The 15,176-nt window shown below is 49.3% G+C and overlaps 1 protein-coding gene across 3 annotated transcripts in view; it reads right to left on the bottom strand.

Moving 5' to 3' along the window:
• KCMF1 (potassium channel modulatory factor 1) overlaps positions 1-15,176 on the bottom strand; it is a 237,995-nt gene that overhangs the window by 150,584 nt on the left and 72,235 nt on the right. The gene's annotated exons all lie outside the window — the stretch shown is intronic.

Here is a 15,176-nt window from a genome sequence, read left to right as displayed (position 1 = left end):
GCAATTGACGGCTACAGGATCTTCAGGAGAGACAGGCAAGGAAGAAGAGGTGGAGGGGTGGCCCTGTACATCAGGAAGGCACTAGATGCCATTGAGCTGGAGATTAGGGACGATCGGGTTGAATGCTTGTGGATAAGAATTAGAGGGAAGACCAGCAGGGCAGACACCCTGGTTGGAGTCTGTTATAGACCACCCAACCAGGAGGAAGATGTTGATGAAGCATTCTATAGGCAGCTTAGGGCTGTCTCAAGATCTCCGGACCTTGTTCTCATGGGCGACTTCAACCTGCCTGACATCTGCTGGGATCTCAACACGGCAGAGAGGAGACAGTCTAGAAGGTTCTTAGAATGCATGGAGGACAGCTTCTTATCCCAGGTGCTGCGAGAGCCTACCAGGGGCAAGGCTATGCTTGACCTCCTCTTCACCAACAGGGGAGGGCTGGTGGGTGATGTGGTGGTTGGAGGGTGTTTGGGGTCCAGTGACCACGAGATAATTGAATTCTCGGTTTTTGGTCAAGCTAAGAGGCGCAGCAAGAAGACCTCCACTCTGGACTTCCAGAGGGCAGACATCGGGTTACTCAAGCAACTAATTCAGAGGGTTCCTTGGGATAAAGCCCTTAATAATAAAGGGGTCCAGAAGAGCTGGATCTACTTCAAGGAAGAATTGTTGGAGGCTCAGGGACAGGCTGTACCAATATGCCAGAAGATGAGCCGCCGAGGCAGACGGCCAGCCTGGATGGTTCATGAACTTTTAATGGAACTAAGGGAAAAAAAGAGGGTGTATCACCTTTGGAAGAGAGGGGAGGCAACCCACGGAATGTTTAAGGATGTTGCCAAAACATGTAGGAAGAAAATTAGGGAGGTAAAAGCACATTTGGAGCTTCAACTGGCCTCTACTGTGAAGGACAACAAAAAGTCCTTCTATAAATATATTAATAGCAAGAGGAAGGGGAAGGACAACCTCCACTCCTTGGTTGACATGGAGGGAAATGTTGTATCAAGGGATGAGGAAAAGGCAGAGATACTTAACACCTTCTTTGCCTCAATTTTTACTAGCAGGACAGAATGTCTTCCAGACAGCTGGCCTACAGACCTGGCAGAAGGAGCCAGGGAGCAGCATATCTTTTCTCTGTTCCAGAATGGAGTATTTAGAGATCTGCTAAGCCACTTGGATCCCCACAAGTCCATGGGACCAGATGGGATCCATCCTAGGATGCTGAGAGAGCTGGCAGATGAGCTGGCCAAGCCACTATCCATCATTTTCCAGCAGTCCTGGCTCACTGGAGAGGTCCCAGAGGACTGGAAGCTGGCCAACGTGGTGCCCATCCACAAGAAGGGCCGGTTGGATGAGCCAGGGAATTATACGCCTGTCAGCCTGACCTCAGTGCCAGGCAAGATCATGGAACAGGTCATTCTGAGTGCAATCACACAGCACTTAGAGGATGGCCAAGGGATCAGGCCTAGCCAGCATGGATTTAGGAAGGGCAGGTCCTGCCTGACCAACCTGATCTCCTTCTATGATCAGGTGACCCGCCTGGTGGATGTGGGGAGGCCTGTGGATGTACTCTACCTGGACCTCAGCAAGGCCTTTGACACCGTCCCCCAGAGCAAACTCCTGGCCAAGCTGTCAGCCCATGGCTTGGACGGGAGCACACTGCGATGGGTTAGGAACTGGCTGGAGGGCCGAGCCCAGAGAGTGGTGGTGAATGGTGCCACATCCAGCTGGCGGCCAGTCAGTAGTGGAGTCCCCCAAGGATCAGTGCTGGTCCCTGTGCTCTTTAACATCTTCATTGATGATCTGGATGAGGGCATTGAGTCCATCATCAGCACATTTGCAGATGACACCAAGCTGGGGCAGGAGTTGATCTGCTGGAGGGTGGAGAGGCTCTGCAGAAGGACTTCGACAGGCTGGACAGATGGGCAGAGTCCAACGGCATGAGACTGATCACATCCAAGTGCCGGGTTCTGCACATTGGCCACAACAACCCCATGCAGTGCTACAGGCTGGGGTCAGAGTGGCTAGAGAGCAGCCAGGCAGAGAGGGACCTGGGGGTACTGGTCGATGGCAGGCTGAACATGAGCTTGCAGTGTGCCCAGGCGGCCAAGAGGGCCAAGGGCATCCTGGCCTGCATCAGGAACAGTGTGGCCAGCAGGAGCAGGGAGGTCATTCTGCCCCTGTACACTGCACTGGCTAGGCCACACCTCGAGTCCTGTGTCCGGTTCTGGGCTCCTCAGGTTAGGAAGAAGTTTGACTTGCTGGAACGAGTCCAGAGAAGGGCAACAAAGTTGGTGAGGGGCTTGGAACACAAGCCCTATGAGGAAAGACTGACGGAGCTGGGGTTGCTCAGCCTAGAGAGGAGGAGACTCCGGGTGACCTTATTGATTTCCACAACTATCTTAAGGGGGGTTGTAGACAGGCAGAGGTTGGTCTCTTCTTCCAGGCACCCAGTACCAGAACAAGAGGACACAGTCTCAGGCTGTGCCAGGGGAGGTTTAGGCTGGAGGTTAGGAGGAAGTTTTACACTGAGAGAGTGATTGCCCATTGGAATGGGCTGCCTGGGGAGGTGGAGGAGTCACCATCACTGAAGGTGTTCAGGAGGAGACTTGATAGGGAGCTTGGTGCCATAGGTTAGTTGCTTAGGCAGTGTTGCATGATAGGTTGGACACGATGATCTTGAAGGTCTCTTCTAACCTGGTCTATTCTATTCTGTTCTATTCTATTCTATACTATATATTGTTTAAAGAAAATTATTACCTCTCTACTTCCAAACTGACTCCAGTTATTTTTTGGTAGATTTGCTCCTTCCCTTTCTTTTTTTTCCTCTTGGTCAGGAAAGAGGAGGGGGGAGTGGGGGATGGATTCTCAGCCTTGCCCCCATCTGAGCTCTTAAATCCCAGTTAAGGCTTAAACCATAGCATCGTAGTATCATTCAGGGTTGGAAGGGACCACAAGGATCATCTAGTTCCAACCCCCCTGCCATGGGCAGGGACACCCCACACTAGATCAGGCTGGACAGAGCCTCATCCAGCCTGGGCTTAAACACCTCCAGGGACGGGGCCTCGACCACCTCCCTGGACAACCCATTCCAGGGTCTCACCACTCTCATGGTGAAGAACCTCCTCCTCACATCTAGCCTGAATCTCCCCACCTCCAGCTTCATTCCATTCCCCCTAGTCCTATCACTACCTGAGATCCTGAGAAGTCCTTCCCCAGCCTTCCTGTAGGCCCCCTTCAGATACTGGAAGGCCACAATTAGGTCACCTCGGAGCCTTCTCTTCTCCAGACTGAACAGCCCCAACTCCTTCAGTCTGTCCTCATAGGAGAGGTGCTCCAGCCCTCTGATCATCCTTGTGGCCCTTCTCTGGACACGCTCCAGCACCTCCACATCCCTCTTGTAATAGGGGCTCCAGAACTGGACACAGTACTCCAGGTGGGGTCTCACCAGGGCTGAGTAGAGGGGGAGGATCACCTCCCTCGACCTGCTAGCCACACTTCTCCTGATGCAGCCCAGGATCTGATTGGCTTTGTGGGCTGCAAGTGCACATTGAGAGCTCATGTTGAGCTTTTTGTCCACCAGCACCCCCAAGACTCTCTCCTCAGGGCTGCTTTCCAGCCAGTCACTGCCCAGCCTGTATTTGTGCCTGGGATTGCCTCGACCCAGATGCAGGACCCTGCACTTGCTCTTATTGAACTTCATGAGGTTGGCTTGTGCCCACCTCTCCAGCCTGTCACGGTCCTTCTGGATGGCCTCCCTTCCCTCCAGCGTGTCTGCTGCACCACACAGCTTGGTGTCATCAGCAAACTTGCTGAGGGTGCACTCAATGCCACTGTCCATGTCCCCCACAAAGATGTTGAACAAGACAGGTCCCAGGACTGATCCCTGAGGGACTCCGCTTGTCACTGGCCTCCACTGGGACATGGACCCATTGACAGCCACTCTTTGGGTGCGGCCATCAAGCCAGTTCCTTATCCATCTAGTGGTCCACCCATCAAACCCATGTGTCACCAATTTGGAGACCAGGATGTGGTGTGGGACAGTGTCGAAGGCTTTGCTCAGGTCCAGGTAAATGACATCAGTTGCTCGCCCCTCATCTATTAATTTTGTCACCTGCTCATAGAAGGCCACCAGGTTGGTCAGGCAGGATTTGCCCTTGGCAAAGCCATGCTGACTGTTCCCAATCACCTCTTCACTATTCTTCTGAGTGAGTAGTGACTCCAGGAGGATCTGCTCCATGATCTTTCCAGGCACAGAGGTGACACTGACTGGCCTGTAGTTCCCTGGTTCCTCCTTCTTACCCTTTTTGAAGATGGGGGCAATGTTTCCCCTTTTCCAGTCTGTGGGGACTTCACCAGATTGCCATGACTTTTGAAATATAATAGAGAGGGGTTTAGCAACCTCATCTGCCAGTTCTCTCAGTACCCGTGGGTGTATCCCGTTGGGTCCCATGGACTTGAACACTTTCAGGGTCTTCAGGTGATCACGAACCTGATCTGCACTTACAATGGGCAGTTCTTCCTCCCCGTCCCTGGCATTGTCTTCCTTAACATCAGCAGTGTGGCTAGAGGCCCTTGCAGTGAAGACTGAGGTAAAGAAGTTATTAAGTACCTCAGCCTTTTCCTCATCACTTGTCACCATGTCACCATTTTCCTTTCTGAGGGGGCCCACACCTTCCCTAGGCTTCTTCTTCCCATTAATATACCTATAGAAGTTCTTAGTGTTCCCTTTAATCTCCCTGGCTAGATTCAATTCAAACTCTGCTTTGGCTTTCCTAACCAGGACTCTTGCTGCTCGGGCAGCTTCCTTATATTCCCCCTGTTCTAGCGGTCCTTCTCTCCACTTCCTGTAGAGTTTCCTTTTAAGTAATAGTGTGTCCAGTAACTCCTTGCTCATCCAGGCAGGCCTCCTAGCATTCTTACCTGCTTGTCTCTTTGCTGGTATACACAGCTCCTGGACACAGAGGAGGTGGTCCTTGAATACTGACCAGCTGTCCTGGGTCCCTCTTCCCTCCAGGGCTTTGTCCCACGACACTTTGGCTAGCAGATCCCTGAAGCGATCAAATTCTGCACGCCTAAAGTCTAGGGCCCTGAGCTTGGAATACTTCCTCCTGATTGCCCTGAGGAGATTAAATTCAACTGCTTCATGGTCACTGCAGCCAAGGCCGTCTATGAGCCTCACATTGCTTACCAGCCCTTCCCTGTTGGTGAGAACAAGGTCCAGCATAGCACCTTTTCTTGTTGGTTCCTCTACCATTTGGAGGAGGAAGTTGTCTTCTATGCAGTCCAGGAACATCCTGGATTGCTGGTGCCTTGCTGTGTTGTCCCTCCAGCAGATGTCCGGGTGGTTGAAATCACCCATGAGGACCAGGGCTTGTGACCTGGAAGCCGCTTCTATTTGCCTGTGGAGGGCCTCATCTGCTTGGATCTGCTGGTCAGGTGGCCTGTAGGAGACCCCCACAGTAATATCTCCTTCCCCTGTCCTGCCTTTAATTTTAACCCATACGCTCTCAACTAGCTCATCATCCCTCCCTAGTTGGAGCTCCACTGATTCCAACTGGTTGTTGACATAGAGGGCAACACCTCCTCCTCTCCTTCCCTGCCTATCCTTCCTAAAGAGTTTATACCCATCTATCACTACATTCCAGACATGGGATTCATCCCACCAAGTTTCAGTAATAGCCACTATGTCGTGGCATCCCAGCAGCACAGTGGCCCTTAACTCATCCTGTTTGTTGCCCAAGCTGTGCGCATTCGCATAGAAGCACTTCAGCTGGGCTGGCCCTGTCCTCCTCTTGTGCCAATTCCCCTCGGTTTCCACAGAATGTCCTGGTGGATCATTCGTGGCTTGCCTCAGGGCAGCAAGTTGAGAGCCCTTACCAGCTCTCCTTCTCTCTACTGCTGGTGAGCTGCCCCTGTTTGTCACCGGCCAGCAGTAGACTATTAACCCCTTCCCCCTTCAAATCTAGTTTAAAGCCCTATCAATGAGCCCTGCCAATTCCTGCCCCAGGATTCTTATCCCTCTCTGGGACAAGTGTGTCCCATAAGTTGTTTTCAGTTCTGGTGCCTTGAAAACCAATCCATGATTGTGGAACCCAAAGCCCTGTCGATGGCACCAGCCCCTGAGCCATGAATTGACCTGTCGGCCCTTCCTCAGTGTATCCTCATCCATTGCTGACGTTAGAGGGATAGCAGAGAACACGACTTGAGCCCCTGATCCCTTTAGCATTTGCCCTAAGGTTCTGAAGTCTTTTTTAATAGATTGTGAGCCTCTCATTGTTACATCGTCACTGCCCACCTGAAAGACCAGAAGTGGGTAGTAGTCTGAAGGACTCACGAGTTTGGAAATTCTATCTACAAACCACCACAATATTTTGGCGCTCCAAAGTGGGGCTTGGAAATTAATATTGTATTTGGAAAGTAATACTTTGTTTGAAAGAAAAGGTTAGAAGTAGAGATGTCAATTTTGAAGAATCTGATGTTCCAAGCCTTTGCATGGGTGTTTGGCTGGATCTTTTGGACCCATATCTACAAATTAATGACTTACCATGTGGTGTGGTTAATGATAGAGATTCTGTTCAACTGGATAAAAACTTCACCAATGCAGTTGGGCATGTACCTCTTGAATTCCTTGAATTTTACTGGCGGTGGTAACTTCTCTAACACAGGAAATTTTCCTGAAGCAAGCTACGGAACTAATAGTGTAGACAAAAATGCCTGTGAGGGGAAATTACTTTACATTGCAATATGCTCCATATGCTTAAATTTTATCCTTATTTGCTGTGACCATGCTGGGTGGGCATAGCACGAACCCATTAAGAGCTCTTTGCAGAGTGATAAGACAGTCCTTTGTAAGCATTAACAACCAGGCAGGTGTGTGCTGTGAGCATTGTAAGCATTGTGTAAACACAAAGAGTGAGGAGTCAGGTTGTAATGAGTGTGCCAGATCTCAGCCTGAGCCCCAGGCACAAGGGTTTGCCCCACCACCAGCAGTTCCACACTTAAAACCCTGATGCTCCTTCCCACAAAGTTTCTCTAGCACCGGTCACCACACACAGGAAAAGAAGGCAAAAATCATTGCCAAGCACAGATGGTGAGGAAGGCACGTTGGCAGAGCCTAGCACCTCGCAGAACCCAGCAGTGGAGGAAGATGATTCAGGTCAGGAAATAGTAACTGCTACATCTCTACCTGTTGAGGATTGTTTTGAGCAAGAGGGGCCTTGGGTCCCAGGAACGCCTGTGCAATTCAGGCCTTGAAGAATTCTCTGTTGATAATATAGTGGTGCCGTAAGAGATGTGAGAAAGTGCTGATTGCTTGGTATGCTGAAGTCCAGCTGCCCCTGAGATGGGAGGCAAGCAAGATAAGGAGGAGGCGAGATCTGGGGAAGAGAGCAATTAGGCCGGATAGAAGAATTCCACAGAGTTGTGAAAACAATGATGTAACCTTTTAGAGAGCAACCAATAGTATGTTGCCAAGTGGGCATAATTATAGCAAACTGTATATAAGATGTGTCTGATGCTCAATAAAGTTGGATTCCGCTGATCAAATTGGTCGAATAGCGGCCCCTTCTTGCGGCAAATGGCGCTCGAACATGGGACCCTAAGGAAGACAAAGGTTAGGGTTTAAGAAGTTCTTCGGGACTTGGGAGATTCGCAGTAAGCCGGGAGGCAAGAAGAAGGCCGGCCCGGGATAGCAGTACCGGAGGCTGCAAGAAAAGGGAAGACAGCCTTGAAGCCGAAGACGCTGTAGAGCCGGGAACTGCTTAAACGAGGACTGTGCGCACAGGTATTAATGTTTAAATACGGACATGGATAGTCAGGCAGCGTATGATTTATTTAAATGCTTTTTAGAAAAGCGACAGTGTAAGTTAAATTTTAAAAAGGAGTTGGTGCCGCTGTTAAGCTATGCAGAAGAGTTAGGATATTTTAAGGATCCAAATGAGGTGTTTGAAAGATTGCAGTGGAAAAAGTTTGGACAAGACTTGTGGCTGCATGGGTTAGATGATGAAAAACGAGCAAAGGAGTGTGGAAAATGGTGGAAGATGGTTATGACAGCACTGGATCAGCATCATGCTGAGCAAATGGCATGTTTTTGTTTTTGTTTTTGTTTTTGTTTTTAAATTGGCAGTAGGTGCTGTGGCCAGGGACAGCCATGGTTGTAACTCGCAGCAAAATCTCCCTAAAAAAATCAGTGTCGACCCAGACCGAGGTAGAACAGAAGCAGGTAGCTGTCCAGGTATCTGGCTGTAGAGAATGCTGGAGCCTGGCCCTTGAGACGCAGGGTAGTGGGGGCAACTCTTGTATAAGGTGTGAGCAGGTTGACTATCTGCTTAATATGGTGGCCAGACTGAGGGATAAGTTTGCTAGCCTTAGAAATGTAAGGAAATGTAGGAAAGAGATGAACCAGAGGAGGAAGGAAATGGACCAAAGGAGGAAAGAGGTGAATCAGAATCAGAAGAGGAAAGAGTTGAATCGGAGTAAGCAGGCTCTGCAGGCTCCCCCAGCAGAGGCTGGTTATTCAAAAAGCAGAGGTGAATGGACGCAGGTTACTCTCAAAAGACGCAAAGTTAAACCTCCTTGCCTCCCCTCACCTTCCCCGCTGCTCTTAGAAAACAGATATGGAGCACTGGAAATTGAGGGTGAGGTGGTCCTGATGCCGGAGGACACACCATCTGGGGTTCTCCCTAAGGCTAAGCAGCCTAAGGTCAAACAGTCTTCTGCTGGCATCAGGACCTGTTCCCTCAATAAAAAGAGGAGGGTAGTTGTTATTGGTGATTCCCTTCTGAGGGGAATGGAGGGCCCTATATGTCGGCCTGACCCATCTCATAGGGAACTCTGTTGCCTGCCAGGAGCCCAAGTTAATGATGTTACCAGTAGGCTGCCTAAACTGGTACAGCCCTCTGACTACTACCCCTTAATAGTTATGCAGTTAGGGAATGATGATGTTGCAACCAGAACTCCCAGGGCTATCAAAGATGACTTCAGGGCCCTGGGAGACCTGGTTGAGGGGTCAGGGTCACAAATAATTTTTTCATCAATACCCTTAACTGCAGGAGGGAATACAGTAAGGAACAGGTCAGCAGCTATAGTTAACAAGTGGCTTAGAGGCTGGTGCAGTCAAAAGAATTTTGGGTTTTTTGATATTGGGAAACTTTCCACTGCACCAGGCCAGCTGGCAACAGACAGAGTACATCTGTCCCAGAGAAGGGGAAAGATCACTGTATATGAGAACGGACTGTCCCCCAAAGATAAAAAGATCCAGGGTAGGGAATTGGCGGGTCTCATCGACAGGGCTTTAAACTAGTTTCGAAGGGGGAAGGGGCTGAAAAGAGTCCTCTCAGACAAGAGTCTGGGGGCGACAAGCTAGAGTCGGAGGTGAAACCAGCAGCCCAGCTGAAGTGCATGTACACTAAGGCACGAACCATGGGTAACAAACAGGAGGAGCTGGAAGCCTTGATGCAGCAGGAAAATTATGATATAGTTGCCATCACAGAGACGTGGTGGGACGACTCACACGACTGGAGCGCTGCAATTGACGGTTACAAGCTCTTCAGGAGAGACAGGCGAGGAAGAAGGGGTGGAGGCGTGGCCCTGTACATCAGGAAGGCACTAGATGCCATTGAGATGGAGACTAGGGACGATCGGGTTGAATGCTTGTGGATAAGAATTAGAGGGAAGACCAGCAGGGCAGACACCCTGGTTGGAGTCTGTTATAGACCACCCAACCAGGAGGAAGATGTTGACGAAGCATTCTATAGGCAGCTTAGGGCTGTCTCAAGATCTCCGGACCTTGTTCTCATGGGCGACTTCAACCTGCCTGACATCTGCTGGGAACTCAACACGGCAGAGAGGAGACAGTCTAGAAGGTTTTTAGAATGCATGGAGGACAGCTTCTTATCCCAGGTGCTGCGAGAGCCTACCAGGGGCAAGGCTATGCTTGACCTCCTCTTCACCAACAGGGAAGGACTGGTGGGCGATGTGGTGGTTGGAGGGTGTTTGGGGTCCAGTGACCACGAGATAATTGAATTCTCGGTTTTTGGTCAAGTCAAGAGGGGCGGCAAGAAGACCTCCACTCTGGACTTCCAGAGGGCAGACTTTGGGTTACTCAAGGAACTAATTCAGAGGGTTCCTTGGGATAAAGCCCTTAAAAACAAAGGGGTCCAGGAGAGCTGGACCTACTTCAAGGAAGAATTGTTGAAGGCTCAGGGACAGGCTGTGCCAGTGTGCCAGAAGATGAGCCGCCGGGGCAGACGGCCAGCCTGGATGGTTCATGAACTTTTAATGGAACTAAGGGAAAAAAAGAGGGTGTATCACCTTTGGAAGCGAGGGGAGGCAACCCACAGAATGTTTAAGGATGTTGCTAGGTCTTGTAGGAAGAGAATTAGGGAGGCAAAAGCACACTTGGAGCTTAAACTGGCCTCTACTGTGAAGGACAACAAAAAGTCCTTCTATAAATACATTAATAGTAAGAGGAAGGGGAAGGAAAACCTCCACTCCTTGGTGGATACGGAGGGGAACATTGTAACCAAGGATAAGGAAAAGGCAGAGATACTTAACACCTTCTTTGCCTCAATTTTTACTAGAAGGGCAGAACGTCTTCCTGACAGCTGGCCTGCAGAGCTAGCAGAAGGAGCCAGGGAGCTGCACAGTTTCCCTATGTTCCATGAGGAGGTGGTTGGAACTCTCCTTAGCAGCTTGGATCCCCACAAGTCCATGGGACCAGATGGGATTCATCCTAGGGTGCTGAGAGAGCTGGCAGATGAGCTGGCCAAGCCACTCTCCATAATTTTCCAGCAGTCCTGGCTCACTGGCGAGGTCCCAGAGGACTGGAAGCTGGCCAACGTGGTGCCCATCCATAAGAAGGGCCGGTTGGATGAGCCAGGGAATTACCAGCCTGTCAGCCTGACCTCAGTGCCAGGCAAGATCATGGAACAGGTCATCCTGAGTTCAATAACACAACACTTACAGGATGGCCAAGGGATCAGGCCTAGCCAGCATGGATTTAGGAAGGGCAGGTCCTGCCTGACCAACCTGATCTCCTTCTATGATCAGGTGACCCGCCTGGTGGATGTGGGGAGGCCTGTTGATGTAGTCTACCTGGACCTCAGCAAGGCCTTCGACACCGTCCCCCATAGCAAACTCCTGGCCAAGCTGTCAGCCCATGGCTTGGACAGGAGCACACTGCGATGGGTTAGGAACTGGCTGGAGGGCCGAGCCCAGAGAGTGGTGGTGAATGGTGCCACATCCAGCTGGCAGCCAGTCACTAGTGGTGTGCCCCAAGGATCAGTGCTGGGCCCTGTGCTCTTTAACATCTTTATTGATGATCTGGATGAGGGCATTGAGTCCATCATCAGTAAATTTGCTGACGACACCAAGCTGGGGGCAAGAGTTGATCTGCTGGAGGGTAGAGAGGCTCTGCAGAGAGACCTCGACAGGCTGGACAGATGGGCAGAATCCAACGGCATGAGATTTAACACATCCAAATGCCGGGTTCTGCACATTGGCCACAACAACCCCATGCAGTGCTACAGGCTGGGGTCAGAGTGGCTAGAGAGCAGCCAGGCAGAGAGGGACCTGGGGGTGCTGGTTGATGGTAGGATGAACATGAGCCTGCAGTGTGCCCAGGCAGCCAAGAAGGCCAATGGCATCCTGGCCTGCATCAAGAACAGTGTGGCCAGCAGGAGCAGGGAGGTCATTCTGCCCCTGTACACTGCACTGGTTAGGCCACACCTCGAGTACTGTGTCCAGTTCTGGGCCCCTCAGTTTAGGAAGGAGGTTGACTTGCTGGAACGAGTCCAGAGAAGATCAACAAGGTTGGTGAGGGGTTTGGAACACAAGCCCTATGAGGAGAGGCTGAGGGAGCTGGGGCTGCTTAGCCTGGAGAAGAGGAGACTCAGGGGTGACCTTATCACTCTCTACAACTACCTGAAGGGAGGTTGTAGACAGGCTGATGATGGTCTCTTCTCCCAGGCACCCAGTACCAGAACAAGAGGACACAGTCTCAGGCTGCGCCAGGGGAGGTTCAGGTTGGATGTTAGGAAGAAGTTCTATACAGAAAGAGTGATTGCCCATTGGAATGGGTTGCCTGGGGAGGTGGTGGAGTCGCCGTCGTTGAGGGTGTTCAGAAGGAGACTTGATGGGGTGCTTGGTGCCATGGGTTAGCTGTTTGGGTGGGTTGGATTGGTTGATGGGTTGGACACGATGATCTTGAAGGTCTCTTCCAACCTGGTTTGGTTTATTCTAATAAAGGTTTATTCTAATAAAGTTTATCAAGCCAGGGTATGATTAGATCATACGGACCCAAATGGAGCAAGTGTTACACATGCTGGGTTGCCTTTGTCAGAAGAGGTTCAGGATTATTTAAGAAAGGAGAAGGCTGCGTGTGTAAAAGGGCTAGGTGGCAGAGTTGAATTACAATCTGTAACACAGGACTCTGGTGAGGAGCCTTCCCCATCTCTTTTAGCTGAGCAAATTGTACAGGAGAAGAAAGTAGGTGAGGGAGAGGAGACAAACAGGGTGGTAGATCCTGGAGGTGGTGTTAAAGATCATGCAAGAAAGCACGCGGAGTATTGGCGAAAGGTTGCAGAACACTTAAATGCCGAAGGAGATCAGGAAGGGTTTAGCCGGCTGACTGCTTCACATCAAGCTTTTCCAGTAATGTATACACAGGTCCCTGGGGAGCAAAATGTTGTTCAGGCTGATGTAACTCAATTGCCATGGAAATTGTTATCTCAATTAAGACAGACTGCGAGTCAGTTTGGGGTTCAATCTGAACCAGCTAGACATATGATTGATTTTATTTACATGAACTATAATATGTTGCCTAGAGATTCTTATAATGTTATGAAGCTGATCCTAACAGCATCTCAATTTGTGACATTTTTGAATGAGTGGGAACACGTAACTAGACAATCAGCTGGAGTACAAAGACAGCAAAACGATCCATTATTTGGTGTAACAGTAGATCAGTTGTGTGGAACGGGACAGTATGAGAGACCAGAGTTACAGGCACTTTTACAGCCGCCTGTTTTGCAAGCATCAGCCCAGATAGTAAGGAGGGCTTTTGAAAAGCAGAAGGATGGAAATGCAAATCCTCACTATATGGGAATTAAGCAAGGTAGACAGGAACCTCTTGGTGAATTTGTAGATAAGTTGCTTGCCGCACTTAGAGCAGCAAGCGTAGGAGAAGGTATCCGAGAGGCAATTTTAAGGCAGTGTTTAATGCAGAATGGGAACCAGCAGACGCAGCAGCTTATTACATCAGCAGATCCTAGATGGACGGTAGCTGAATTGTTGCAGAGGGCTCAGGACTTGCCAAGCAATCCGATGGCCATGTTGACGGAGGTGATTGATAAGGGATTACAAAAACAGGCTGAGGTGTTGTCAATGACAATGACAAAACAGCTTGAGCATAGTCAACAGGCTATGGCAGCCTTAGTACCTTTGCGCACAAACTCGAAAGGGCAAGGCCGACCCTATAAGCAGTCATCAGACAAAATACAGTGTCATCGAAAAGTGTAAGGCGGAGATATCGTCTAAAGTAATGCCTGGACTTTTGGCCCATAGATCCGCTTTAGGGCATTTCCCTAGCGGAGATAGTTATTTTGATGAAGCTTGTTGGAGAGAATACAGGAACAAGTTGTGGGACTTGGTTATAGATGGTGATAAAACTGCTATAAAGCTGCAAAAGTCGTGGCGAAAATGCATGAACTGTGTTAAAACCTATGAACTGAAACAGCGAATGGCTGCTGCAGTTAGAGCAACTTTGTCAGGACGAGATGCAGCGCCAGGTGTATCTGAGTTGCAGCTGAAAGATGTGTCTGAGAACTGTCGACCGATCGACCGGGGCCGCCCCCGATACATCTTGCGGCGACCACACCGCGTTTACCAGCCGTCACCACTGCCGTTTGCACACAGCGGGGAAAAAGCCGGAAAAAGGCAGTTCAGTGTGTTCGACCCCTTTTTATCAACACCTTCCTCTGACATCACCAGTGACAGCTCGGATTCGGAAGACAACACCGGCAGCGAGGAATTCAAACAGCGCCGACTTTGCTTTACGGCCCCTCATAGAAAAAATGGAGCGCTTGGAGGCTCGCGATTACAGCGTTCCTACCACCACACTCCTCCCGCAAGCCCTGCCGGCCCCCGCGGATACCGACGGCTCCGACCAAGGCGGTACCGGCTGACGCACCACCGACACCGACAGCACCGACAGTAGCAGCGGAGCAGCTGCCACGGCAGCAGCCCCCACCCCTTTCCCCCGCAGCGGCTTTAGCTGCACCACTCTGTTTTGATTTAAAGCAACAGTACTCATTTTGTCATTTCTGATTGTAGCGTCTTTCAGAGATTTGTTATTTAGAGTTTTGTTAAGTTTTTCTAACAAGCATAATGAATAAGTAAGCATTTGGTATTCATAAGTACTTAGTATATAGTAATTGCAGTAAGGTGTATGTACTTAGTAAAGAGTTCAAATTGTAAGATTTTCTTTTGGTTCGAACCTTCTTAGTTGTCTGCCTAGGCATTTCAAAGGAGCTCCATGTAATATAGTTAAGGAATGTATAAACAGGTTTTAATTTTGGAAAGTGTTTTTTAGTTAATGTAACAATTTTATTTCTTTTTAGGCACTGATTTGATGGATTAATTTTAACATAGTTTTTTAAGGTTTTAAGGATTTTTGGTATTAGCATAAGTTAAGGTTTGTAGTAAATAGGTATTAATCTTAACAACTATTCCTTCACTAATGTGCAGAAGAATCAAGACTAAGAGGAAACAGCATTTCCCATGAAGTCGAACATCGATCACAATAACTGTTATGATAATCTGGGGTCAAAAGCATCAATCAAAAAAAAAAATAATATTTTGTCCTGAATGCTGAATCTGAAAATAGGCAGTTTGGGCTGGTAAATACAGAAAACCTATTTTGTGGTGAGGAAAAGGATTTAAATCCCCATGGAAAATTATTGAAAGGGATTGGCATAAGTGGGAAATAAAGACTAGAGAAATTTTAGTTGGGAAATATCAGGAATAATTAAAAGGATTAGTAAAAGGAAAAGTAAGAGACATAAGATTTTGAAGGAAGAGAAATTGAAATAACAAAAGCACAATGGGAAATGGTAAACAAACTAACCAAGGAAGTAGAGAAGAGACTCCAAATGGAATTTTGAAGTGGGTTAAGGAGTTAA

The sequence above is a fragment of the Melanerpes formicivorus genome, unplaced genomic scaffold (assembly GCF_026170545.1).
Source record: "Melanerpes formicivorus ecotype bairdi unplaced genomic scaffold, bMelFor1.0.p_v2 SCAF_145, whole genome shotgun sequence".
Taxonomy (NCBI): domain Eukaryota; kingdom Metazoa; phylum Chordata; class Aves; order Piciformes; family Picidae; genus Melanerpes; species Melanerpes formicivorus.
This window is presented reverse-complemented; position numbering and strand designations above follow the sequence as displayed.